This window comes from Leptodactylus fuscus, chromosome 3 (assembly GCF_031893055.1).
Source record: "Leptodactylus fuscus isolate aLepFus1 chromosome 3, aLepFus1.hap2, whole genome shotgun sequence".
Lineage (NCBI taxonomy): Eukaryota > Metazoa > Chordata > Amphibia > Anura > Leptodactylidae > Leptodactylus > Leptodactylus fuscus.
Genome location: NC_134267.1, coordinates 143553594 through 143580266, shown reverse-complemented (window position 1 = coordinate 143580266; position 26673 = coordinate 143553594). Strand labels below are relative to the sequence as shown.

Here is a 26673-nt window from a genome sequence, read left to right as displayed (position 1 = left end):
AGCTGAGAGTGCCGACCGGCTCACTTTGATAAAAATGAACCACCACTGGATAGAGCCTTCATTTTTGGGCCCACCTGTGTAAAGCACCCCAACATGAAACTCCATGTCTGTACTCAACCTCTCCAATTCCTCCGCATCCTCATACTCATCCACCATAAGCGTTGCACAATTCTGCTAATACTAGGCTCCCTCCACCCTGATTTCCCCCAACTCTGCTGGTTAGAGGCTCCCTCCACCCTGATTTCCACCAACTCTGCTGGTTAGAGGCTCCCTCCACCCTGCTTTCCCACAACTCTGCTGGTTAGAGGCTCCCTCCATCATGAATTGGTCCAAACTGGGGTTTTTAGAGGCTCCCTCCACCATGAATTGGTCCAAACTGGGGTTTTTAGAGGCTCCCTCCACCATGAATTGGTCCAAACTGGGGTTTTTAGAGGCTCCCTCCACCATGAATTGGTCCAAACTGGGGTTTTTAGAGGCTCCCTCCACCATGAATTGGTCCAAACTGGGGTTTTTAGAGGCTCCCTCCACCATGAATTGGTCCAAACTGGGGTTTTTAGAGGCTCCCTCCACCATGAATTGGTCCAAACTGGGCTGTTTAGAGGCTCCCTCCACCATGAATTTGCCCAAACTGGGCTGTTTAGAGGCTCCCTCCATCATGAATTGGTCCAAACTGGGGTTTTTAGAGGCTCCCTCCACCATGAATTGGTCCAAACTGGGGTTTTTAGAGGCTCCCTCCACCATGAATTGGTCCAAACTGGGGTTTTTAGAGGCTCCCTCCACCATAAATTTGCCCAAACTGAGCTGTTTAGAGGCTCCCTCCACCATCAATTGGTCCAAACTGGGGTTTTTAGAGGCTCCCTCCACCATGAATTGGTCCAAACTGGGGGTTTTTAGAGGTTCCCTCCACCATGAATTTGCCCAAACTGGGCTGTTTAGAGGCTCCCTCCATCATGAATTGGTCCAAACTGGGGTTTTTAGAGGCTCCCTCCACCATGAATTGGTCCAAACTGGGGTTTTTAGAGGCTCCCTCCACCATGAATTGGTCCAAACTGGGCTGTTTAGAGGCTCCCTCCACCATGAATTGGTCCAAACTGGGGTTTTTAGAGGCTCCCTCCACCATGAATTGGTCCAAACTGGGCTGTTTAGAGGCTCCCTCCACCATGAATTGGTTCAAACTGGGGTTTTTAGAGGCTCCCTCCACCATGAATTGGTCCAAACTGGGGTTTTTAGAGGCTCCCTCCACCATGAATTTGCCCAAACTCTGCTGGTTAGAGGCTCAATCCACCCTGATTTTCAAAACAAATGTTGGTGCCAACCTCAACTTACTACAAGGGCCAAATTCACTGCTGGTGACAAGCTCTCCTCACTGCAAGTGCCAAATACACATGTTTCAAGGTGTTTTCCTACTGTCAGAGAGGTGGTATTGAGTGTGTAAAGTGTGTAGTTGTTAGGCTGTGATGTTGGGGTAATAGAGGGTCTTTGGTGTGTTAGATGCCCCCAGACATGCTTCCCCTGCTGTCCCAGTGTCATTCCAGAGGTGTTGGCATCATTTCCTGGGTTGTCTTAGTGGACTTGGTGACCCTCCAGACACGGATTTGGGTTTCCCCCTTAACGAGTATCTGTTCCCCATAGACTATAATGGGGTTCGAAACCCGTTCGAACACACGAACAGTGAGCGGCTGTTCGAATCGAATTTCGAACCTCGAACATTTTAGTGTTCGCTCATCTCTACTGGCTACCAATCACGAGAGCAGGTCCCATGCTACCAGTTTCAATGGAGTGATAGTCAAGCATGTTCTCAGAACTCCCACAAAAGTAAATGGAGCACTATGGGAGCTGTAGTTTCAAAATAGCTGGAGTGTTCAATGTTGCTGAGCAATGGCCTACATCTTGGTCATGCACTTCTCCAACCACCTTTTTTTAAATTAGTATGGAATAAAGCTAGTCCCTACCTACCCTGAGCTCATGCCATAGGCCTAGGCCCAAAAAAATTATCCTGTACAGGACATTAAGAACAAGATAATTCTAAATTCCTTATTTTTTGTTCTCAGGGGAGATAAGTTGCAGGCAGAGATACATGGCAGTGGTTCAAGGAAAATCCATTCATGCTTGGCTAAACGTAATGGACCTGTGTAGTAGACTGAGCATTGGAGCATCAGCTGTAGGGTTGTTCTAACAACTGATAATTTCCCATTAACTTACCTTACTATGCCTAGATATAACCACGCCACCTTCTCTCATTTATTGAGCACGTCTTAAAAGATGAAGGCTGCCAATGCCGTTGCCTAAATATGACAGACATGCTATTCTATAAAGCTCCATTGTCATATACATATGAAATACAGACCTGATGAGAATGGTAAAAAGCGTCACTGGGCACAAATGACCCATGCTCATCTATGAAGTGCTTGGGATTGAATTCATATGGTGTCTTCCATTGCTTTGGATCATACAGAACAGAAGAAAGGTTTGGAAGGATTATTGTCCCCTGTAATACAATGGCCATGACAGTTAAGTTTAACAATATAGGAAATTTCTATGTAAATCAAGAGGATCACATTTGGTCAGTAAGTTATAGGTTCTGTTTGATGGGTTCATGTTTTTTTTAAAATTCAGAATGTAAAAATAAAAGAAGCAATACTCACATCACTGATGTCCTGCCCTGACAGTGCCCAGGTCTCTGCTAGTCTTTACTTTCTAGTTTATCCCAACACACTGGAAATAGTTGCTGAGCCATTCAATGGACATAGCAAGGACTGGCTGAGTGACATTTACTGTGTGTTGAGACAGATCAGGAAGAAGAGATGGGCTAGCGACCCAGAGAGTATCAGAGAGGGAGTATTGCTACTTTTATTTTTTTTAAACCATTCTGAACCTTTTGTAAATAAAAAAATTTCACCCACTGGACAACACCTTTACAATGCTCCAGTGCGTCTATAATAAAGTACCCTTACCAAAGGGTCTACCTCATGTCATATGTACATTGTTAGTAACTTTATAATGAAGCAGACAAGTGTTAGTACTAAACCCCTTTAGTGTTATGATATGAATGCAGTGTAATGTTCGGTGGTCCCAGTACAGGATACCCATGTTCTAGCGAGAGCAGAAAGAACCACCACAAAGATTATTTCTTCTGGAGGAAGCATTTACATTTCCAGGGCAGCCCTAGCTGACAGGAAAAAAATGGGACACATTTATTATACCCCACACTAAAAAAAACTAGTGTAAAAACATTGCAAACTTTTAAAAGCTGAGGCCTTATATGGCGTAAATACCGGAGTTTTACAGTTCTAGCGAATCCCATCCACACATTGCAGAAAAATACGCGCAGCAGAAATGCTGCCATTTCCAAAATTGTTGCGGTTTTGGAAATCGCAGCATGCCAATTATATCTACGGAAACACTGGCGGTTTTCCTATAGCTATAATGGAAGCAGAAAGTCCGCAGAGGAAACCTGGCAGAGAGCTGGCAGATATAAGTGAACATTGCCTTGTGTGCATAATACTTTAAATGTCTTTGCCAGTGTATGGGCAGCTTTTGGCTGCCTTCACACGGAGTAACGCCGGGCTTGTAAAAATCCTCATTCACAGCCGTACACGCAAGTGCTGAGGAAGGCTCCCGAACACTTCCCATTCACTTCAATGGGAGCGCTCGTAAAGCCGGCGTTACGAGCGCTCCCATTGAAGTGAATGGGAAGTGTTTGGGAGCCTTCCGCAGCGCTCGCATGTACGGCTGTGAATGAGGATTTTTACAAGCCCGGCGTTACTCCGTGTGAAGGCAGCCTTAGTCTGCTTTATTACATGAAGTGAGAGCACTTAAAGTACATGGAGCAGCACAATCTCTACCTAAGGCCTTGGTCATTCCCCATGGTGATATCAGAATGCTGTCAAGGAACCATTTGCAGCTTGTGAACAGGAGTTATCCAAACAAGCAATTCCCCTAATCATGCTATGTTATGAGAAGTAGACCTAGAGTTATAAGACTACCTTCACACATAGTTTTGCTATGGCATTTTTTTAATATATATTTTAAAGAAAACCCCGGAGCCCCGTGTGGCGTAAACACAGCGGTTTGGCCATGGCTGAAACGCCGCAGCAAAAACTGCGGCATTTTATAATCCCTGCAAAGTGGATTCTAGCCATTACCATCCACTCATTGTGGAAAAATATGCTAGTGGACTAATAGAAATGAGTAAAAACCTATCACTGAGTTGTTTATGCGCAGACAGCTTGTATCACCTGGGGTACGGTGAATCCACATAACTTTGTTTCTTTCATACACTTTCTCACAACGCCAACAGAGACAATATTGCCGAAGCGTTGAATCTCATGGATAACTGCATTGGTAAATGGAAGTCGCTTCCTGTCTTCATAACAGATCACATGATTGGGAGGAAGCATAGTATCCAACTCCTTATGTACCTTTTCTAAACAGAAAGATGGAATAATATCAATACATAATAAAACTATTGGAAATTAAGGATAGAAGTATCAACCATTCCATCAAAACTAGAGACTCCCGTGTCATAGTGTAGTAGTAAGTCTCACTAAGCTCTGAGCACTCTCAGGCTGAGTTCACACTGAGTTTTTTGTCAGGATTTTGAAGCCGAATTCACCTCAAAATCCTGACCAAAAAGACGGCTCCCATTGAAATCAATGGGAGCCGGTCAGGTCTTTTTTCCGGGAGCCATTTGTTCCGATTCGCCTCACAATTCCGCCTGAAGACACTCCCGACTTCATTGGGGCTAATCCAGGGCGGAGTGCACAACTGGATGCCAGGGCACTGCACCGGCATCCAGTCGCGGCTACCCGATTTTTGGTCCAGAAACTAAGGCATCCTCTGACTCAGTTTCCGGACCATAAAACCCTGTGTGCACTCAGCCTCACTGTTGGGACAGATTTGCTAATGAAAATCCAAGTGTTTCTTTCTTTTTCCACTTTCTGATAGATTCTGTACCTTGTTCGGCAAGTGGGTGGATTTATTGAAAACAGTCAGAATTTGCAAGAAAGAGGGGAAGGGCTAATAGGCAACACCATGAGCCAAAAATATGCTAAAATTTTGGCACATTTTTTGTCACAAACTAAGCGGTGTAAGTTAGACTAGAAAGTCTAAACATACTGCAAATTTATCAAACAACCTTAGGCAATTTGATAAATCTGGCACAGATTTCAGAATGTCTATTCTACAAGCTGAGCTCTCTCACCGCTGCCTGCAGATACATTTTTTTTAATGTAGGGTTTCACAAACTACATTTTTCCCTACCAGTATGTCTTTGTAGAATGGGAGGAAATCCACACAAACACGAGGAGAACATACAAACTCCTTGCAGATGTTGTCCTTGGCAGGATTTAAACCCAAGGCTCCAGCGCCGCAAGTCTTCAGTGCTAACCACTGAGCCATTGTTTTGCGCTGCCCACAGATACTTTTGAGACCTAACATGTGACCTAAAATTTGGCAAATTTCCACCCCACTATATTTCTGTCCTACATCAAAATGCCTCCCTGCTACTTCTCTGTCACCTACATAATCTGTTACTTAGAGCTTCCTCTCTCACATACTGTCCAAAGTGTCATAATTGGGGATCCCACACCCAGGCCCCTGCTGGTCACCCATTTGAAGAGACCATGTCATTTGTGCAAGTGCCATGACCCCTTCTCTGTTTACATTGTATAATTCATTTCATAGGACCTTGTGATGTACCTAAGTCTTATAAACCTCTATGCAACAAGGCTGTAATTACATTGAAGGGCCACCGTAAAACAAACTGCCATGTAAACATTGAAGAGGTCACTGTGCCGCATGTTCACCTTGGTCCCTTCTAATAGGTGATCAGTGGAGGTCCCAAGTATCAGAACCCCACTGAACTCTTATTGATATCCAGAGGATTGATCATTATTAAAAATGAGGCAGAAAACATCTTTATTAACATCTAAGTGCCACCATTATTAAATTAAGTGTCCCCTTATACTATGCCCTGATGATCCCTGACACCAATACTGCCCCTTAATAGCCCCTTATATAAATGTCCCCCTTATATTCATAATGCCTTCTAATGACCCCCTTATATAAATTATGCCATTCATATAAATGCCTCCACTGACCCCTTATGTAAATGATGCCACTTATTTAAATGACCTCAATTATAGTCATAATAACTGCTAATGACCCCTTATAAAAAACATAATGCCCCTTATATTCATAATGCACCATGCTATAAATGATCACACTCTTATTTTCATAATGCTCCCTAAAAAATTAAAAAATAAAAGTTATACTCAGTCAGGAAGTAGACAACTTGTCTGCGGTCACAGCGCCTGGTAACCTGTGGCTTACAAGTAACAGAGTTACAGAGTGGCAGAGCAGGAAGATGACTTCTTCTTGTTTTACCATACATTTCAACTATATTGGAGTCCTGAAGAAGCCAATATAGTTGACAGTACTACAGATTACTGCAGACAGGGCCATAAGTCCTAAGTCATAAGTCATTTATAAGAGATTGCTACTTTGGGGGTACAAGGTTAGGACTCATTGTTTCAGTATAAAAATGGTAGAAACTCGATGGAGTCCCAGTGGATCGTATTATAGTCTATGGGGTTTGCTGGTTTTCCTGGGTAACTGCTTTTTTTTTTTTTTTTTTTTTTTTTTTTTTTTTTTTTTTTTAGCAGACAGGCTCTCTGTAGTTCAGGTCCACCAGGGAACCCATATGACAGAGGCCCCAGCACAAGTGTGAACCTAGCCTAAGTGAACTAATGTTTTGAACTAATCCTTTAAATGAAGTAGAGCCTTTGAAGTGAGCCTTTCTGTTGTTCTGGTTCATTGGACGACCAGAACAATGGATAGGCGGACTGCTGCAACAGAGATCACATACGGAGCCTGACGGACCCATTTATCTATACTGGGATCCATTGTGTATCCTTTCTTTAAAACTGAAATCACCAGATGAAAGTTAGACTTGCAGAAATGTTTTCGTTCAGCAATTTTATTTTATTTTAAATATGATTTTTATTGAAAAGAAGAAAACTTTTACAATATAATAGAAAAACAGTTACAAACATAAGAAGAATCGGCATAGGTCCAATCAGTAGGACAGGAATTGCAAGTTGGAACTTCGGGTTCCAACCCAAATACATGGATGACACAGACATGACAAAATAAACAGAGACCAAAGGACCAGATACACAAACTCAACAAAGACACCAATTCTGCGAGAAGGAATGAAAAGAATGAAGAAGGGAACACAACCAGAGAGGAACAGGAAGGGAAAAGGGAAAAGAAAAAATAGGGGAGACGGAATAGGGACAGAAGAGAACGAGAAAACCAAACAATAACATAAACAACATAACCACATACCTGAATACAATACTGAAGAAACACAAGATACATCCAAAAAAAAAAAGGAAAAGAAAATGAAGCCACCTGGGATAACAACATAGTAGGTAAATAGTGATCAAGGGGTCCCCATGGGAGCAGCCTGAGGCCGAGGAGAAAGAACTCCCTTATTAGACTCCACATACGAAATCCAGAGGGACCACTGGGATCGAAACTTGGCATAAGTATGGTTTTTTGACCCAGAACGACCTGCATCTCTGTGGGAAAACTACCAACGTCTAAGAAGCATAGGGCGAGACCAGGGGAAGGGCTGATATCAAAACCGGCTATGGTGGACATGAAGTGAAATACCGCTATCCAGAAGGCTCGGACCGGAGGGCAATCCCACTACAAATGCAAGAAGGAACCTACTTGGCCGCACCCCCTCCAGCAGAGTCTGGAACAAGAAGAATCAATGTGCACCATTTGGGTCGGGGTCCTATACCACCGCAGCATAATTTTCAAAGCCGTTTCCCAATGAGACGCCCCCCTAGATACACGCTTAACAAACCCAGCTGCCGTATACCAGTCCGACAGAGGGATGGTTCTGGCAAGATCCGTTTCCCAACGGAGCAAGTGAAGAGGTTTGACCCGCTCCGGGGGGATAGAGAAAAAGCCATAAAACACAGATAACCCACCTCTAACAGGCGAGGACCTATTCCACAGCTTTAAAGCTAGTCTGGGAAAGGTCAATCTAGAAGGCTCGTAGGATTGAAAAAAAATGACGCAACTGTAAATATTTAAAGAAGTCTGTTTTAGGGAGCTGAAACTCTTCTTGTAACATGGAGAACGACTTAAACCCATCATCAGAGTACAGATGGGCCACTTTATAGAGACCCCTAGAGACCCATCCACGGAGTCGTAGCTGGGGGAGAAAAGAGGTCAAATATAATAGAGGTAACTTCGACAAAGGGACCAGGTCTTCCCTAGAGGTATATGACAAAAAGTAACGCCAAGCAGACACTGAGGCCCTAATACTCAGCAAGGGAGGGGAAGTGATGGGGGGGCCCAAGTCCTTAGGACGTAAAATACTCAAAAGTGGGGCATCTAGAAGGCTTTCCTCAATTTCGGCCCAACGCCATTTAGAAGTCTCATCCCATCCAACCTTAAGTTGCTCAAGGATAGACGCCATATAATATTTTCTAACATCTGGGACACCCGCACCCCCATGGGACCAAGGGCGCGTCATCACCTTAAGTCGGACCCTGGACCTCTTACCCTCCCATATATAATTGGAAAGAATAGACTGAAGCTTAGTAAAATATGAGCCAGGGAGGGGGATGGCAACTGTACGAAACATATACAAAATTAGAGGTAACACCATCATTTTAACAATGGCAATTCTGCTAGCCCAAGACAACATCGGTTGTGAGAAAGAGGCAAGGAGAGAAGTAATTTTGGTCTGAAGGGGGATATAATTGGCAGAGAACAGATCCGAACTAGGGGCCGTCAGGGAGATGCCAAGGTAAGCTATACAGGAATCATTCCATTGGTAGGGGAATTGAACACTAAGGTCCCGTCTCAACGAGGGAGAGATGATAACAGGCAAGATCTGTGATTTGGAGGAATTTACCTTATAGTACGAAACTTTACCAAATCTCTTTAGGACCTCCGTAGCAGCACTCAAGGAGGGACCAGGGGAGGTCAGGGCCAATATGACATCATCAGCGTATAGGCCAATTTTATGCTGTTGGCGGCCCACAGTAATACCCTCAATATTTTCCGCCGACCGAACAGACTCCGCCAGGGGCTCCATCATCAGCGCAAAGATAATAGGGGAAAGAGGACAACCCTGGCGGGTACCATTCGAGATCCGAAAGGGCTCAGACAAAAAGCCCGATGAGAGCACATGAGCTGACGGGTGGGAGTACAGAGCTAGAATAGCAGATTTAAAGACTGGCCCCATACCAAACTTATCCAAAAGGCTATCTAAGTAATCCCAGTGGACCCTATCAAAAGCCTTCTCAGCATCCAAAGCCAGAAGCAAAGAAGGCGTACCATCTCTTTCAGCTTTTTGAATAAGGTCTATGAACCTCCGTGTGCCGTCTGGAGCCTGCCTACCGAATACAAAACCTACCTGGTCAGGACTAACTAACTGGGGGAGAAGGAGGAGCAACCGCTCAGCAAGGATTTTAGCGTACAATTTAATATCTGTGTTCAGAAGGGAAATAGGTCTAAAATTAGCCGGGACAGTGGGAGATTTGCCGGGTTTAGGGATGGTCACTATAGTGGCCGACAACATTTCTTCCGGGAAGCATTGCTCCTCCGCCGCCTTCCTGAACACAGCTAAAAGATGAGGGGATAAAATATCTGCGTATTTCTTGTAATAGATCCCTGAGAAGCCGTCAGGGCCAGGAGATTTTAGTGGTTTCAGTGAGGCTATAGCTTCCGTAACCTCAAACAGGGTGATAGGCGAGGCCAGGGAGACAGACTGCGCAGGGGAAAGGCGGGGCAGGGCCACAGAGTCTAAGAATCTATCAATTTCCTCCTTAGATGGCTGGTATGTCTGGGGATCATCCCTAAGATTATATAGTGACTTATAATATAGGCGAAACTGCTCTGCAATAAGGCGGGGGTCAATTACTTTAGTACCCGAGTCATCCACAAGGTGAGCAATACGGGTTTTGGGGCGTGACTGTTTGATTTTTTTGGCTAAAAAGGCACTAGTCCTACTGTTATGCACATAGGCCTGACATTGAAAACGCTTAAAAGCTAAATCCTGTTGGCAAGTCAGAAGGCCCTGCAGTCGGAGTTGACATTGCCTAATCTCCGCAGAGACACTGGGGGTGGGGTTAAGCTTATTAATGGCGGAGAGGGAGGATAGGGAGCGAAGTGCAGCATCTATGTCTTTAGATCGTTCTTTTTTAGCTCTCGCACATGCCTGAATAAGCATCCCTCGCATATATGCCTTATGGGCATTCCAGAGCACATGAGGATCAGACACGGAGGGAGAGTTGAGGGAAAAGTATTCCCTCAGGGCCTCGCGGAGGTGCTCACCATAGGAGGGATGATCTAGGACAGTGATGGCGAACCTATGGCACGCGTGCCAGAGAGGGCACGCAGAGCCCCCTCTGCTGGCACGCGTGCTGTCGCCCTGATCGCTCACTAACGGCGAATCCGATGCAGGATTCCCCGTTAGTGAGCGATCGCTGCCTTCAGCTGGTTGTGCAAATGCGCATCCAGCTGAAAGCTGTCAGTGTAGCTCAGTGTAGGCCACGCGTACTACGCGGCCTACACTGACTACAGAGTGTGACCTCTGAACAAGCGCGGGCGTGATGACGTAAGTCATCAGCGCGCGCAGTGAACAGAAGAGAGAACACCCGGCAGCTCTTCAGGTAACTATATTGTGTTTGTTTGCACTGTCAGGGGAGGGGGGCAACGGTAGACATTTCATGTTGTGTGGGAGGGGGCTACTGTAGACTTTCATGCTGTGTGGGTAGGGGGCTACTGTGGACCATTTTATGCTGCTACTGTGGATCTTTCATGCTCTGTGGGAGGGGGCTACTGTGGACCAGTTCATGTTGTGTGGGAGGGGGCTACTCTGGACCATTTCATGCTGTGTGGGAGGGGGCTACTGTGGACCATTTCATGTTGTGTGGGAGGGGGCTACTGTGGACCATTTCATGTTGTGTAGGAGGGGGCTACTGTGGATCTTTCATGCTCTGTGGGAGGGGGCTACTGTGGACCATTTCATGTTGTGTGGGAGGGGGCTATTGTGGACCATTTCATGTTGTGTGGGAGGGGGCTACTGTGGACCAGTTCATGTTGTGTGGGAGGGGGCTACTGTGGACCAGTTCATGTTGTGTGGGAGGGGGCTACTGTGGACCAGTTCATGCTGTGTGGGAGGGGGCTACTGTGGACCAGTTCATGCTGTGTGGGAGGGGGCTACTGTGGACCAGTTCATGCTGTGTGGGAGGGGGCTACTGTGGAGTATACAGGTATAATCCTGTGTGGGGGCCACTGTGGGCCAGATTGTACTGTGTGGGGGGCCACTGAGGGGCAGATTGTACTGTGTGGGGGGCCACTGGGGCAGATTGTACTGTGTGGGGTCCCCTCACTATGTATATCACACAGTATTTGTTTTATAGCAGACGTGAAATTAGTACAGGATGTAATAACATTGCACGGTAAACTATAAAACAGATCCTGTGCGATGCAAATAGTGAAAATTAATTGTTTAAAAGTACAGAATGCAGAGACCTTTACCTTTCAGTACAAGATCTGTAAAGCCCCAGTCACATGACTGTAATTTGTGGGTCCGCAATTGTGGACCCACAGAGTTTTAGGGTTAAATTGCTGTGTTGGCACTCCGTGATGATTTATTTGGTTTTGGGTTGCAGTTTAGGCACTCGGTCTCAAAAAGGTTCGCCATCACTGATCTAGGATATACTCATTCAAGCGCCACTGGGTAGGCATGGCAGTGGAGAATTTCTCATGTAGAGAGAGGGACACCGGAGCATGATCAGTCCAAGTGATCAGCCCAATATCTGTAGATTCTGCCTGCATCAGCCCAATTTTGTCAGTAAGAAAAAAGTCAATACGGGAATAGGAGGAGGACGAAGAGGAGAAATAACTATAATCTCGCTCCCCGCCATGTTGACAACGCCAGACGTCATAAAGGCCCTGGTCAATCAAAGAGGAGGATAATATAGGGGAGCGTCTCTTGGGGTTGGAAGAGTCTAGAGAATTATCTATTAAGCAATTAAAATCCCCACCAATGATCAACATACCAGTAGCAAAAGTTCGGATCTTGGAAAGCACAGATTTCCAATATTGCGCCTGGGAACGATTCGGGAGATAAACAGTAACTAAAGTATATTTAACATTATTAATAAGGCAATTAAGCCCCAGAAACCGACCCCCGGGATCAACTAAAGTGGACTCAAGGGAAAAGGCCACTGAGTCCCGCACAGCAATAAGAACACCCTTACGCTTAGCATTGCAAGAAGCCTGATATATATGAGGGAAAGAGGAGTTAGAGAACTTAGGACTCTTGCCAGCACAAAAATGAGTCTCCTGGAGAAAAAGCACATCGCAGCGAAGGCGACGGGCCTCTCTCCAGACAGAACTCCGCTTACAGGGGCTATTTAGACCTCTAACATTAAGTGAAGATATACGGAGTACCATAATAACAAACTAAAAAAAAAATGGCGGGAGACCCAGGTGGCTACACACAAAATAACAAGGATGCATAAAGTATGTATGAACAGGCATAAAAACCATACAGGATTCCAGGTATGAAACAAAAACAAAGAATGCAAACAAAATAGCATAGTGTCAAAAAACACCGAATAACCAAAAGTACTCAGTTGGGGAGGGGGGAGAAAAACAGGTCAGTAACACTCAGTGAGAGTGAGTATTAGAAAGGCACACATGTCACCTAAATCAAACAATAAAGTCATAACATTAGGCAAGGCGAGTCAGTCCGCCGAAGCGGATAAAGGATTCACTTACGACCGCCCACCACAGTCCATTCCTTAGTAAGATGGGAAGGCCGCACTGAGGATTCAGGAACAGAGGAGTGAGAGTCAGCAGGGGCAAGCTTCCATTTACGGAGGAGGGACATGCCCGCCTCCACATCAGGGACAGAATGGAAAACCCCATTGCAGGGAATCAGCAGTTTGGTAGGGAAGCCCCAACGATACCGTATGCCCCGGTCTCTGAGGATCTTAGTAATGGGAGCCAGTTCACGCCTAGCCTGCATAGTAGCTGCGGATAAATCGGGGAACAGGGAAATGGATTCAAATGGAGCTGGTAGGGTACCACATTTTCTGGCTTCCGCAAGAATCGAGTCCTTAACTTGATAGAAATGGACCCTCGTCAACACATCTCTCGGGACATCTACAGGAGCAGAGTTCGCTTTTGGAATACGATGGGTCCGATCCAGGGTGAGCTCCAGTTCAGTAAGTTGCGGGAGAATTTTCTTAAAGAGGCGCTGGACATAGGCCACCAAGTCCTCCGATGCCACATCCTCGGGGACCCCACGGATCTTAATATTATTGCGTCTAGACCGATCCTCAGCGTCAGCAGCTTTAATTTTGAGCCATCTGACCTCCGCTTCCAGGGTGTTATGAGCGTCAACCAGGTCATTATGAGCAGATGAAAATTCCTCCATTTTATTTTCAAGATGGTCAGTCCGCTCTCCCAAAGCATCGATATCCTGTCACAATTTGCCCACCGCAGAGGAGACAATCTTGTTAATCCCCGCCTGTAGCAGAACAAGCATCTCCTTCAATGTATCACATGTTACAGGGTCTGAAGAAGCTGGGAAATCAGAAATGTCCGAATGAACAAAATCAGAGGGAGTATCAGAGGCAGGTAGAGCATCAGCGACCCGTTTACACAACGGCTCCTTGCCAGATGGAGAACCCTGAGGAGACACAACAAAACTTCTCTTACCACCATCAACCAGCAGGGGAGGACGTTCAGCTGAAAGAGAGCCCTCTTCAGGTAAAGAATCCACCAATTCAGACCGTGGGGCGGAGCCTGACCGCAGAACAAGACGGCCGCCTGAAAGAAGAGCTCCCGTCACCTCGCCTGGAAGCCGAACGAATATCTTGCTTTCAGGAGTCAAAATGGTGAAACCTTTGAAGGACAGAGTTGGGGAGAGACCGGAGACTCCAAAATCTAAAAAAATTCTCGGGTCCCTTGAGAAATTTGTCCGTAAGAAGACATTACAGTCTCCGGCGCGCTCTCACAACATGGCGCTCCCGCCTGCTCCCTCATCAGAGCTGGGTGAGCTGGAGGACTCGGACCAGGAGGATATCTCGCAAGACATAGAGATACCTGATACTGCAGACTCATCACTTATTTCCCGAGCTTACCTGAAGAAAATTCTCTCCCAGACCCTGGCACAAGCTCTCTCTCCAGTTATGAAGGAGCTAGGGGAAATAAAGGCTGAGGTAAGCCACATGGGGGCACGCTTAGATGTAGTGGAAAACAACCAATTCGCCATCTTAACTTTTTGTAACGCCACAGAAACATGCTGCAGACAGCAATTAAATGCCAGAGGTCTTTGGCTAGTCTCCAAAAAGTGCTTGGTGAAACAGAGGTGTTAGACTCCTGGAGAATCTTCCACCCGTCTTCCAAAGACTTCACCTACACTTCCTCAGTTCATTCCTCCTCACATCGCCTTGATTATTTATTTCTGTCTAAACCTTATGTAAGTACACTAACTGCTGTTGATATAGGTTCTTTTACTATTTCAGACCACGCTCCAGTCTCTATGTCTTTGTCCCTCCAGAACCTCCCTGCGAAATCCTGGTCTTGGAGGCTTAATGAGACCCTCTTGGACGATCCTCGCCACGTAGCTTCTTTATCCTCTAAGTTACACCGCTTTTTCATTGAGAATCCAGCTTCGGACACTTCATGTGCCATCACATGGGAAACGCACAAAGCGTTCATTCGAGGTGAGCTAATTGCATTAGGGGCGAGGGTTAAGAGACAAAGAATGGCTCGTTTAAACGAGCTGTTGGCAAAGATCTATGCCCTTGAGTGTATCCAGAAACGCTCTAAAGCCATTTCAATGCAAACGGAGCTTAATGATCTTAGGAATCAACTGCGCAACCACCTGAATATCAAATATGCTAAAAGTTACCAATATTCGAAATTTAAATACTATTCACTAGGAGACAAAGGAAATAGGATAATGACACAAATGATAAAAAAGCTTAAAGATTCGTCCTTTATTTCCAAAATAACCCCTGACGGTGGATCAACAGTTACCACTACGGGAGATATTGCTTCCCAGTTTCAAAAATTTTTTCACAATTTATATAATCTATCACCGGCCTTGAACCCTAAAGATCCAGACACTGCTAAGCGTATGGATGAATTTCTCTGCACCCTGAGGTTGCCTTCCCTGTCTAAGGAACAGGCCCTTTCACTTCTCCAACCCATTACTTTACAGGAAGTACAGAAAATTCTTTCTTCGCTGCCTTTGGGCAAGTGTCCGGGTCCAGATGGCCTCCCGGTGGGATATTATAAAAAATTTGAGCAGGTTCTTCTTCCTCACTTGACCAATTGGTGTGAGGAACTTCGGCAGGGAGGTTCATTCCACCACAAGCCCTGGAGGCTACCATCACTATTTTACCGAAAGAAGGAAAGGACCTTAATAAATGCGGAAGCTATAGACCCATATCACTATTAAATATAGATGTGAAGTTGTGGGCAAAAATATTGTCTTCCCGCCTTCAGCTATTCCTCCCTTCATTAATTCATCAAGAGCAATGTGGATTTGTGCCTGGCAGGGAGGGCAACCAAAATTCTTGTAGAGTGATACAACTGGTTCAATACGCTGTGAGGCAAGGCCTACCACTGGTCCTTCTCAGCACAGACGCTGAGAAGGCCTTTGATAGAATAAACTGGACTTATATGTACCGTGTACTATCTAGATTGGGAATCCCACAAGAATTCATATCAGCTATCTCCTCACTTTATTCTTTCCCCAGTGCCAGAATGAGGGTGAATGGAACTCTTTCAGACCCATTTACTATAACCAATGGTACGAGGCAGGGGTGCCCCCTTTCGCCCACCCTCTTTATTTTAGTAATGGAAACATTATTGCAGGCTATCAGAGACCACCCTAACATTAAAGGGTTCACTGTGGGCGAAGACACTCACTACAGTGCTGCCTTTGCAGATGATCTGCTTCTATTTGTCTCTGACCTAATCAACACGTTTCCACATGTCCTCTCATTGCTAGAACAATTTGGCCAACTTTCTAACTTTAAAATAAATTACTCTAAATCGGAGGCCATGAATATAACTCTTTCAATCCCAGAGGTTAGAGTTCTGCAACGTGACTCCCCATTTACGTGGCAACCTTCTAAACTTAAGTATCTAGGTATTCAAATTACCAAGAATCCGAATTCTTTATTCCAGGCTAATTATCTTCCCCTCCTAAACTCAATAAAAAATTATCTAGAATCCCTTTCTGTCCCTCATGTCTCTTGGATAGGCAGGAAAAACTTGATTCGCACCTACATATTGCCCAAATTTCTCTATGTTATGCAGATGGTTCCTATATCTATCCCAATTTCTTATTTTAAGAGAATTAGATCTCTATTTACCTCCTTTCTTTGGGACTATAGGAAAGCTAGGATTTCACATAACCATCTTATACGTCCAAAGAAAGTTGGCGGCTTTGGCCTACCAGACCTCTTAACCTACTATAAAGCTATTCTATTGAAAAGGTGGTTGCGCCTTCATTCTGAAGGTCCTAGGGCATTAGATGTTTCTCTAGAACTTTGCTCTCTTGGCCCTCGCTTCCGAGCTGGATTATGGGGCCTGACCCCCTCTACTGAGATTCCTTTTCAAATTTCTGCAGCCGTGGCGAGGACGTTTAAGGAGGTTCATTGCTCTTCTCCATTAGTAAGCTACCCACCTGCTTCAATGCCAAGTGATTTAGCGCCTTTTTTAATACGGCCTAAGGCGAAAGAGGTATCTGAAGTATGGAAATTGGTGAATACATATACTTTAATAACAGTGAGGGTAAAGCTTCCCAACTTAAAAGGGTTTTTAGAGAAATCACGCACCTTCCTCCAACTCTCCGATTTGCAAAATACGCACTCTTCACTTAGGCGTTTATTCCCAGATGTACCTAACCCCTCTTGGTTTGAAACCTTACTCTCTCAAAATCGTTCCTCGAAAGGGATCATTTCTTTGATTTATACTCACTTATTGACGATTTCTTACAATGCCAAACCCGCTTATATTGGCAAATGGGAGAAAGATCTAAATCGCATGTTTTCGGAACCAGAAATAGCTCGTATTCACAATAGATCCCATGGGTTTTCGCCCTGTATTAGGACCCAAGAGAATTCTTTTAAAATACTCACAAGGTGGTATAATGCCCCAGCTGACCTAAAAATGAAGTGCCTACGTGAAGACAACATTTGCTGGAGATGTGGAGAAAGTGGAGGTACATTGGGCCATATATTTTGGTTCTGCAAATGCATATCCCAATTCTGGTTACAGGTGGAAGAAGTGATCTGCCAAATCACCCATAATAAACAATTTAAACTTTCTCCTGCCTCAGTGCTACTCTGGCTCCCTGAAAACTCCTGGATCCCCTCCAGAAATAACCTACCTACCCTACTAATCCAGGCAGCAAAACTCTTGATACCACTACATTGGCTAAGCAAAGATCCTCCTACAGTAGCGGAGTGGTTATCTAAAATAGACGATCTAGCGAGACTCGAAGAATTGTATAGTTGGGAACTAAGAAAACATCAATCTTTTATGGCGCTATGGAGACCATGGTTCGAATACAGAAATTTACATAGGCCATGATATTCTACTTATATGCTAATATTGTACTGGAGAGCTACTGAAATATCCTAGTCAGTCTGACCTAAGACCCTTACTTGTTTAACCCTTACCCCCTCCCTTATCCCAACCCTTCGTTTACCCACTCTCTCCCTAACTCAATGTTTGTCTATTTCATATGTTTTATACTTTGTACATTTTATGTGCTAATTTTTCAATTATGTTTATGTTTCGCAATTTCTTATTTCTCTTATAATTGCAATATTTTTCTTTGTATAATCTACATTGTTCACTTTGCATATCCTACTCAATAAAAACAGAATTTGAAAGAAAGAAATGGCATATATGGAAGAGATACATTTATCGATTCCTGGACCAGGGTTGATATCTTCATTAATTTTGTATTACATTAAAGGGGTTGTCCCATCACAAGGATCCTATCTATACTGCTTGTTAATGTGAATGTAAGACTTTTCCTAAATACACTGCTTCAGCAAAACTGCTTTGTTTGTCCACTATCTTACTTTATTCAATTCATTGTTGACACAGCCCTTGACTTATCTGCTCAAAAGTCAAGTGATGTATCTGCTGCTCTCAGGGGGGAGGGAGGAGGGGCTAAGTGCAGGGAGCCAGCCTGTGTATCTAGCTATTCCTGTGTCTACACCACGTGACCTAGCTTCCTGCTCTCAGATAGGGGAGAGGAGCTGCTTTCATTTCTTCTGTTCTCCCAGTTATCAGGCTAGCTAATTCAGTTGTGTTCATTATGCCAGAGACAGGCAGTCTCTGTATGTAACACAGAATGGAGTTGCTGCTGCCTGTACTTCATAGTCCAATATGGGTGGGCAGAGCTACATGTGAATTTGGGGGCTGAGCTAAACGACAGGTTGCATGTGAAACCCCGCCCACCAAATGATGCAAGAAACCAGGAAGAAAGAAGATTTTACAGCAGTAAAGGCTGGTGAGTATGCGACGTGGGAATACCCCTTTAATACAGGGTGGTGCATAGGGCACAGCTGCACCCAGGGCCTGGAGACTTATAGTGTGTCTTCCCAATATGAAGAGACCAGTACTCAAAACATTATAGTTGGGGAGCCTGGTACAGATTTTTCTATGGAACCGAGGAGCTTCATGTGACTCCTTTTATGAAATTTTGTTGACTTTCGTGTCTTGTTTAGAGTTTAAAAAATACATTGTTTTATTCACCTTACTAGTCGTGTAATGTCTGGAGTGCTGATATTGGTATATTATTGTATATATTGTTCTTGCTTTGGCTGCAGAAAGAAGCCGGCACACACAACCTCATGTTATAGTTGATCAGTTATCCTTTCTTATTGATTGTTGTGAGACTCTCCTAAATGTATTACATATCATACCAATAAAAAGATCAATACTATGCTACATTTAATCATTCACCTTGGATATTGTTAAAGGTCACCAGGTACAGAAGCGCCCAGCGAAGGGTTGTTGTTACTGTCTCTGTCCCAGTCATAAATAAATCTGCTACTAGATGGACCATGTTGTCCTCATTATATGTAGAACTGGGGTCATCCTTGGTCTGAGAAAATTAAATTGACAAATTTTAATAACCAATAAAGACAGACCAATGAAACAATACACAGCTCCACTATACAGAAGGTGTTACCTTACATATTTGTGTCAAGTAGCAGTCAATCACATCTCTGTCATCCCATGACTGACTGCTTCGCAGTTTCTTGTGTTGCTCAACTTCCTTTTCGATAAACGAGCCCAGAAAATGAAAGTATTTAAAGGTTTTCTGATGAGGCCCAGGAAGAACGCGGAGAAGTCTCAGGGCCAGGTCATAAATCTACAGCAAAGGCAATAAATATGAGACAAAGCTGTAAAATACAGAAAGAACCATCCGCGTTTACTATTTTTTTCCATTGTAATCCACTGAGAAGGAAGGTGATTTTGTAAAGTATACAGACCTATCAACTATAAGATTAATACTTGTGAAGTAAATGATATTTGTTATCTAATGACAATAGCATCTGTCTAGTGTTACAATATATTTAGAAGAAAAAAGAAGATTATGAAACAGAAAAAAATGGAAAAGTGTAAGGCCTCAAGTACATGACCGTACTTTTTATCCCCAATTACGGATTCACATAGCAGATAAAAGTACAGACCCGTACATTTCAATGAGCCCATACACACACTTGTAGATTTTGCAGCTGTGTGTCTGGGTCGAATTGAAGAGCTGCAAAATAAGGAGGAGGTCCTGTACCTGGTCGCATTTGTAGCTCTGTCAATTCATTTTCTATGTATGGGTCAGTGAAAACCATGGATGACACATGAATACAAATCTGTATGTGAACTGTGCTGGTTTTACTGATCCCTAGACTGCACACGGCCTTGGATTTTAGGAAATTTGACAAGGACCAAATAAGACATAATAAGTAAACTGGGACAAGGTCTTGGCCACTCTACACTTATTGACTTGTACTGTGTATGGTGAGCGAAGACCACCCTGCATGTTCCGATCCCACAGAGAAACTACTGCTGCTACTATAGAACAAATCACTGAAAAATGTTAACACAAAACTAAACATTTATATAAGCAACAACACTATATCTGGACAATATTTTGTAACAGCTTTCTCCTTATGTAGACTTAACTTCTAATTGCCATATTATGTTCCTCGCCCCTTGGTAGTACACACTGAGAAGCAGGAGGACATTATACAGCAGCTACCAGTGTAGCCATGAATCCAGCACTGGAGAGCAGGAAAGCACTTACTGAAAGCTGCAGTCATGTCTCTCTCTCTCTCCCTTTAGCAGCTCCTCCTAGGTATTTGGTGATATTTATGTGATTGTCCAGACATTGTCCATTCAAACCATTATTGTATTATTATCCGTTCCAGTTGTGCCTTGTCTGAAGGAGAGTCGCCACCTTAGCTACCAGATCTGCACCGTATTGCACAATGGAGACCCAGAGCTAATGCCCAGAGTCCGCTCTGATCACAGCCAATGCATTTTTTAACGCCCCCCAAAGGGTCCCCACCAGCCCTGTACCTTTAACAATACAGGACGGCTCCTGTGCGGTATGGTTGCGGAAGCTATCTGGTTCCTATGATAGTCAGGAGCTTAATGAAAGCTCACAGGCCTGACACAGCAATATAGTTATTGAGGTTGGTTATTTAGCAAATCTTTCATAGACTGCAATACAGTTGTATTGCAATCTATGGGATATGCAATTAAAAGTTTGCAGGTTCAAGCCCCTTTACTGTTGTCCAGCTCCATCTCCTACTTTATCACGCTTTGTCTGCAGTTTGGGTTGTTTATTTAGAGAGGAACGTGAAGCTCTGGCAGGAGAAAGAAAGGCCCTCAAAGCTTTTTTCATCTAATTTGCATAAGGATAAAATCCTGATTTTCATGAAAATGGAGCTGCAGTGCAGAATAAGAAAGGCATCTTTGGAAAGTGTAGAAGCCGCTCTACGTAGCACTGTCATTAGTTTGATACAGATTTTCCTGTTGATAGACGTCATTTAAAATGAAATTTGAAATAAATCAATTAGATAATTTGTAGATCAGTTTTAGACTTTGCTAAAGTTCTAGCGCATGGGATTGATACAAACCCTCGCCCAAAAGGTGCCTGGAGCAGCCACTACCAGTTCTGTAGCTTTGTGGAGCTCTTTAAAAGATTTATCTCCTGGTAGAAATCTCTTGCCAAATACCAATGAAGATATAACATTGGAGACAGAGTGAACGATACAATCAGATGGATCAATTGCAGCACCTAGAATAAAATTGGTAAATGAGAACTAAGCAGCAATCACCTTATATGATCACTAACATTTCAGACAACTTATTCTCATTTAGTAGAGCATGTGATTCTAGACCAAACAATAATGTACTTTTCCCCTGTCAGCTACTTCCCCTTAACCTCTTCCCACCATTGGCATTTTTCAATTTTTGATTTTCTTTTTTGATGCCCTGCCTTCCAAACCCCATAAGAGCCCGTTCACACGGGCACAGAGGGGGGCGGATTATGGCGCGGAATCCATGTCATAATCCGCCCCCTCCCAATGGTGGTCTATGGAGACCACTAGCGTTCTTTTTTTTCGCTAGCGGCATGTTGCCACTAGCGGAAAAAAGAAGCAACATGACCTTTCTTGAGGCGGATTCCACCTCAGGAAGTAAATAGACGTGAATGGAGGTGGAAACCGCGTCCCGTTTTTCTGCCCAAAACCTCGACACGTTTTTTTACGGTCCATTCACTGACTGGTAGGGGAAAACCGCCTGTCGTTTTCTGAAGCAGTTTTTACCAAAATCCGCTCCAGAAAACACTCCAAAAAACACCAAAAGGTCCAAAAACTGCTTCCTAATTAGGAAGCGTTTTTTTTCCCGGACCAAATTACGCCACACGTAATTCACGTGTCAACTTAGCCTAACTTTTTTATGTTTCCGTTCACAGAGCCATATGAGGGTTTAATGTTTGTAGTGCACTTTGTGCTTCATAATGGTACCATATATTATTCTGTACAAGCTGGAATCATATTCTGAATTGGCTGGAATTGGAGAAAAAGTACATTTGCGCGACTTCCTTAAGGGCTTTGTTTTTACGGCGTTCACTGTGCAGCCAAAATGACGTCACCTATATTCTATTTCAATATGATTCCGCGGATACTAAATTTATATGGTTTTATTTACATTTATACCCCTTAACAAAAATCTAAAACTTTACAAAAAAAGGTTTTCTGTTCTTCAGACTGGATTTAACTACACTTTTGCCTGAACCTCTAATGCTTCGCCCAGGTGTCACTCCGACATTGGGTCAGCTGCCACCTGTACCTGGATTACTCCTAGGGGTAGCGTCCTGGTGGTCCCCTGCAATGAAAATTAGATTCTTGTATAGGGGTTAAAAAGTGAGAACCAGAGGAACATTTAGACAATGGAGTAGCTCAAAGTCATACTGGTTATGTGGCACAATGTGTACATGATCTGCTGTCTATTTAAAGAAAATTATGGAAATTATGCCTTTTTTTGGGTGCCCTAGAGTTAGCAAAATAATATTTCAAACAGCTATAATATACTTTATTATATGTCACACAGCTCAGAGCTCCAGAGCTGTATATCTTTTATTGCATGTTATCGACAAAGGAAAATCTTTTTAATTGTCCTCTTGGAGTACTGGAGTGTTGGACTCTGGAATCTTTGCACGCTATGACTTCTTTCAGTTATTTTAGGGCCATGATTTGTAGTCTATATTTTTTATGCCTATAAGTAAAAAAGTTTTGTTACAGAACTAATAATTTTCTTTAAAGTTTTCTACTTTACTGTACATGCTAGATGGCACAACAATGTACTTTACAAAGTACCTCCATTCATGGACAAGAAATCAATCAAACTCTGGGTCTCTTCTTGTATTCGCTCCTCAATATTTATTTTCCCCAGGCCAAGGTTTCGAAAGGCCAACTGCCCCATGCGTCTCTGTTGTTTCCAAGTATGACCCGAGGTCAGAACAATTCCTGACAACAGCATAGCACAAAAAGTAAGAAACACAAAATTAATTCAGCCTATAAAGTATACTGTAGATTCATTATGCAGTGAATGAATGTTTTATTTATTACAAAATCACAAGCAACAATTGAATCCAGAAACCATTAAAGGGATTGTCCAGGAACTGGAGCAACGGGGGTGGTCAGGGAGGTGTAAAATAAAGAAATAAGCATACTCACCTCTCCTCAGTGCTCCACTGTCTGCCGCCTTTGCCCTTTGTGTTTCACGATGGGGCCCCATTTCTAGAAAACCCTGAGGCTCATGTGACTTAGCCAATAGAGAGAACCAGCACTAGACACAGTAATCAAAATGGCAAACACGGCGCTGTGCGTCCAGCACCCCTGGGCCACACCAACTGTAACCCCACAATGGTTTTCACCAGACCCCCAGATGGTGAGGATGTACTTGGTGGTACTGCCAGACAGAGCGGTACGGGTCAAGGATTGCTGGACACACAGCGCACCACAAATCACAGCAGAACCAGAAACTGGGAATTTTTACCAGTAGATCTTCAGAGTAGCGGTGTAGATCCAAGGAATCACAAGGAGAAGGCAGAGTCAATGATCAAAGAAGGGGTCAGAAATGAGGCAGACAACAGGAGAAAAAAAAGCTTACTATCAGGAACTACAGGAGAAACACTAAATAGAAAGTGGAGGTCTGGAGCACAGAGCCCATACTGGAAGTCCCTGGTTCAGCTCAGGAGGAGATCGGCATCACCTGTACATCACTGTGAAGGTTCCGATCTGTCTCCTGAGACCCGGAAAAAGGGAACCAGGTGTGGAAAGAGGAGAGGGCCGACAACCTCCGCACAGTGTGGCGGAGGCTCCCGCCCTACTCATAACAGGAGTACAATAGATAGGTGCATTTGCTCTTTTTTATTTTACACCTTCCCCGACCACCCCACTGGTTTCTCCAATTCCTGGACAGCCCATTTAACCATTTTCAGAAATGTTTTCGGCCACAAATCTCACATAAAAACTTGAACGGGAGCTGAGCTGCAATAACCTGACACGGCTACTGAACAATGGATGGAGTTACTCTGCCAGTGCCATCATACGTAACTTCTCACAAGATTCTTCCTCTTAACCACTTTAGGATGTTAGTCATGTAGGGCTTTGGGCACTTTTGTTTGATAAACTCTTGGAATTATCACCCTATTACAGCACAGGAGACAACGCTTGTAGGCAGGGAGTCCATGCTGCCTTCATTCAAAAGAGTTGAATTTATCTATGACCTTCTTTTCCAAACCCAGCTCAACACTGTAGCCAAGATTAGATCCTTGACAATCATGTGAGCAATCTCAGTAGCTTTTAATGGTGGACTATGGATTCCAGCATAAGAGGTATCACAATATTAGCATTTTGCATTGATAAACACCTAAGAGCTTCAATATTCTGGATTGCGTATTCTGGCAGATACTATATCCCAGATAGTTCCATTATTTTTGAACAGATCCTAAATCGGTCTGAGGTCTTAATGGTTGTAGTTTAAGGGTGCATTCAGACTACGTAACGCCGGGCGTGTATGAGAGCCGTACACGCCGGCATTACGGCAGACTGCCGAACACTTCCCATTCACTTCAATGGGAGCGCTCGTAAACGCCGGCGTGTACGGCTCTCATACACGCCCGGCGTTACGTAGTCTGAATGCACCCTTACACTAAAACCTTTCTAATTAAGTGATCATGAAATTTCTTTCTCTTTCTGTAGTACTCATAATTTTGCATGTTCAGTTTTTTTACATTCAGTTTTTAACCCCTCCCCGACGGTGATATTTTTCGATTTTTGTTTTTGACTACCTTCCTTCCAAACCCCAGAACTTTGTTATTATTCTATTCTCAGAGCCATATTATGGCTTAATATTTGCCAGACAAAATATTCTTCACAATTGTGCCATTTATTATTCTGTGCAATGTACTGGAAAGCTGGAAAAAAATTTAGAATGTGATAGAATTGGATTGGAAAGTGCGCTTGTGCGACTTTCTTGCTGGTTTTGGTTTTACGGTGTGTACTCTGCAGGCAAAATGAGCCAAGAAATGTGACACTTTTGCACCAGAAAACTGGTATGAAAACTTTAATAAAATTACATGCCACATAACAAAGAAGACTGTAGAGTTAAAGTTTTTTGTACAGTTTAGTACCTTTTTCACCCATTAGATCCATGAAAAGTGGCAAAATGGGGCGCCCCAAGAAATCATCAGAATGAGAATTGAGAACTTCTTTAACTGCTCTGTATCCATTCAGTACAATAATTGGAGTCTGTCCCAGCCATATTGTATACATGTCTCCATATACCTGAGCCAACTGAAGAAGAACAAAAATGACAAATTTATTTATCACTCCTTCTCGGCATGGATTACAGAACACGCGTGTGCCATCTAGTACCTGAAGAGAAAATGAATTTATTGAAACGTGAGTCTGTGAAGCAATGAATCTCTACCTTGTATGGACCATTTTCTAAATTTGATTTTATTGTAAAGCTTGGACCATTTTGCTTCGACCACTGGTATGAACACATAGTAGGCTGGAGAATGCTGTATACTAGTGAATATATCAGATTGTTTTACAGCCCCTTTCTCTCTTCACTCCTGAACAATCTTCTAAGCTAAGTGGGGAACCAAAAGCTGATATACCAACACATCATATTCAGTGAATTCCAGTGGTAGCCGCCTTCCTGACCCCAAAACATTTTTAACCAACCCCCTTCTGCCCATACACAATTCAACTGACCACTTTTGTACCACTTAATAGATTTTTGCACCCACTCATCATTTATTATTGTGCCTCCTTATAAAAAATAGTCCCACTTAGAAACTGTGTATGTCTATAAATGAAATAAAGCAAAGAATGTATAATGCACAAGAAGATGTGGAAAACATTTTACATTCATCATTATATGTCATAACTAACTTAGAAAGACAAGTGAGAAATGAGCTGGACTATTAATACATAGCATAAGACATGAATTTGTAGAAAAGATTTTACCTGGGTGAGGATGTCATAATGGAGCTGGAATCTCAGAGTCCATAAATTGCCAAGGATAGGAAGAGCAGGTGGTCCTGGTGGGAAGAGGTGAGCTGTACTTTGGGTTTTAATGAACTTCCATACCACTATGCCTAGAACCAATATTAGCAGACATTCACTTATCATGATTTACTATGGGAGCTTTTTCTATCTCCTTTACCAGGTTTGCTGTTGCTTCTTATTGATATAATCATTTGTTCTGGCATTTCATCCTGTTCTGGATTTTAAGTTTTGGAAAACATTTAGCAGATCATGAGGTCTTTGCAAATGAAAGATTATTCTGACCAACAATAGCCACGTCAAAGAACAAACCTTCTATTGTAAAGCAGGTCTGTTGCTATTTAGAACACTAATAGAAATGATTTGGTAGTGGGGTTACAGTATTCTTTATTTTATCTGTCAGAATCCATTATCTGCAGATTCACTGATCGAAATGTGCAAGAATACTGCGGCGATGAAAGGAGTTTCCATCTGAGAAATGTATGGGGAATCA

General features: G+C 43.5%; 1 pseudogene; it reads right to left on the bottom strand.

The window, feature by feature from the left end:
• LOC142196704 (cytochrome P450 2J5-like) overlaps positions 1-26348 on the bottom strand; it is a 33312-nt pseudogene extending 6964 nt beyond the window's left edge.
• Positions 26349-26673: the final 325 nt, after the last annotated feature.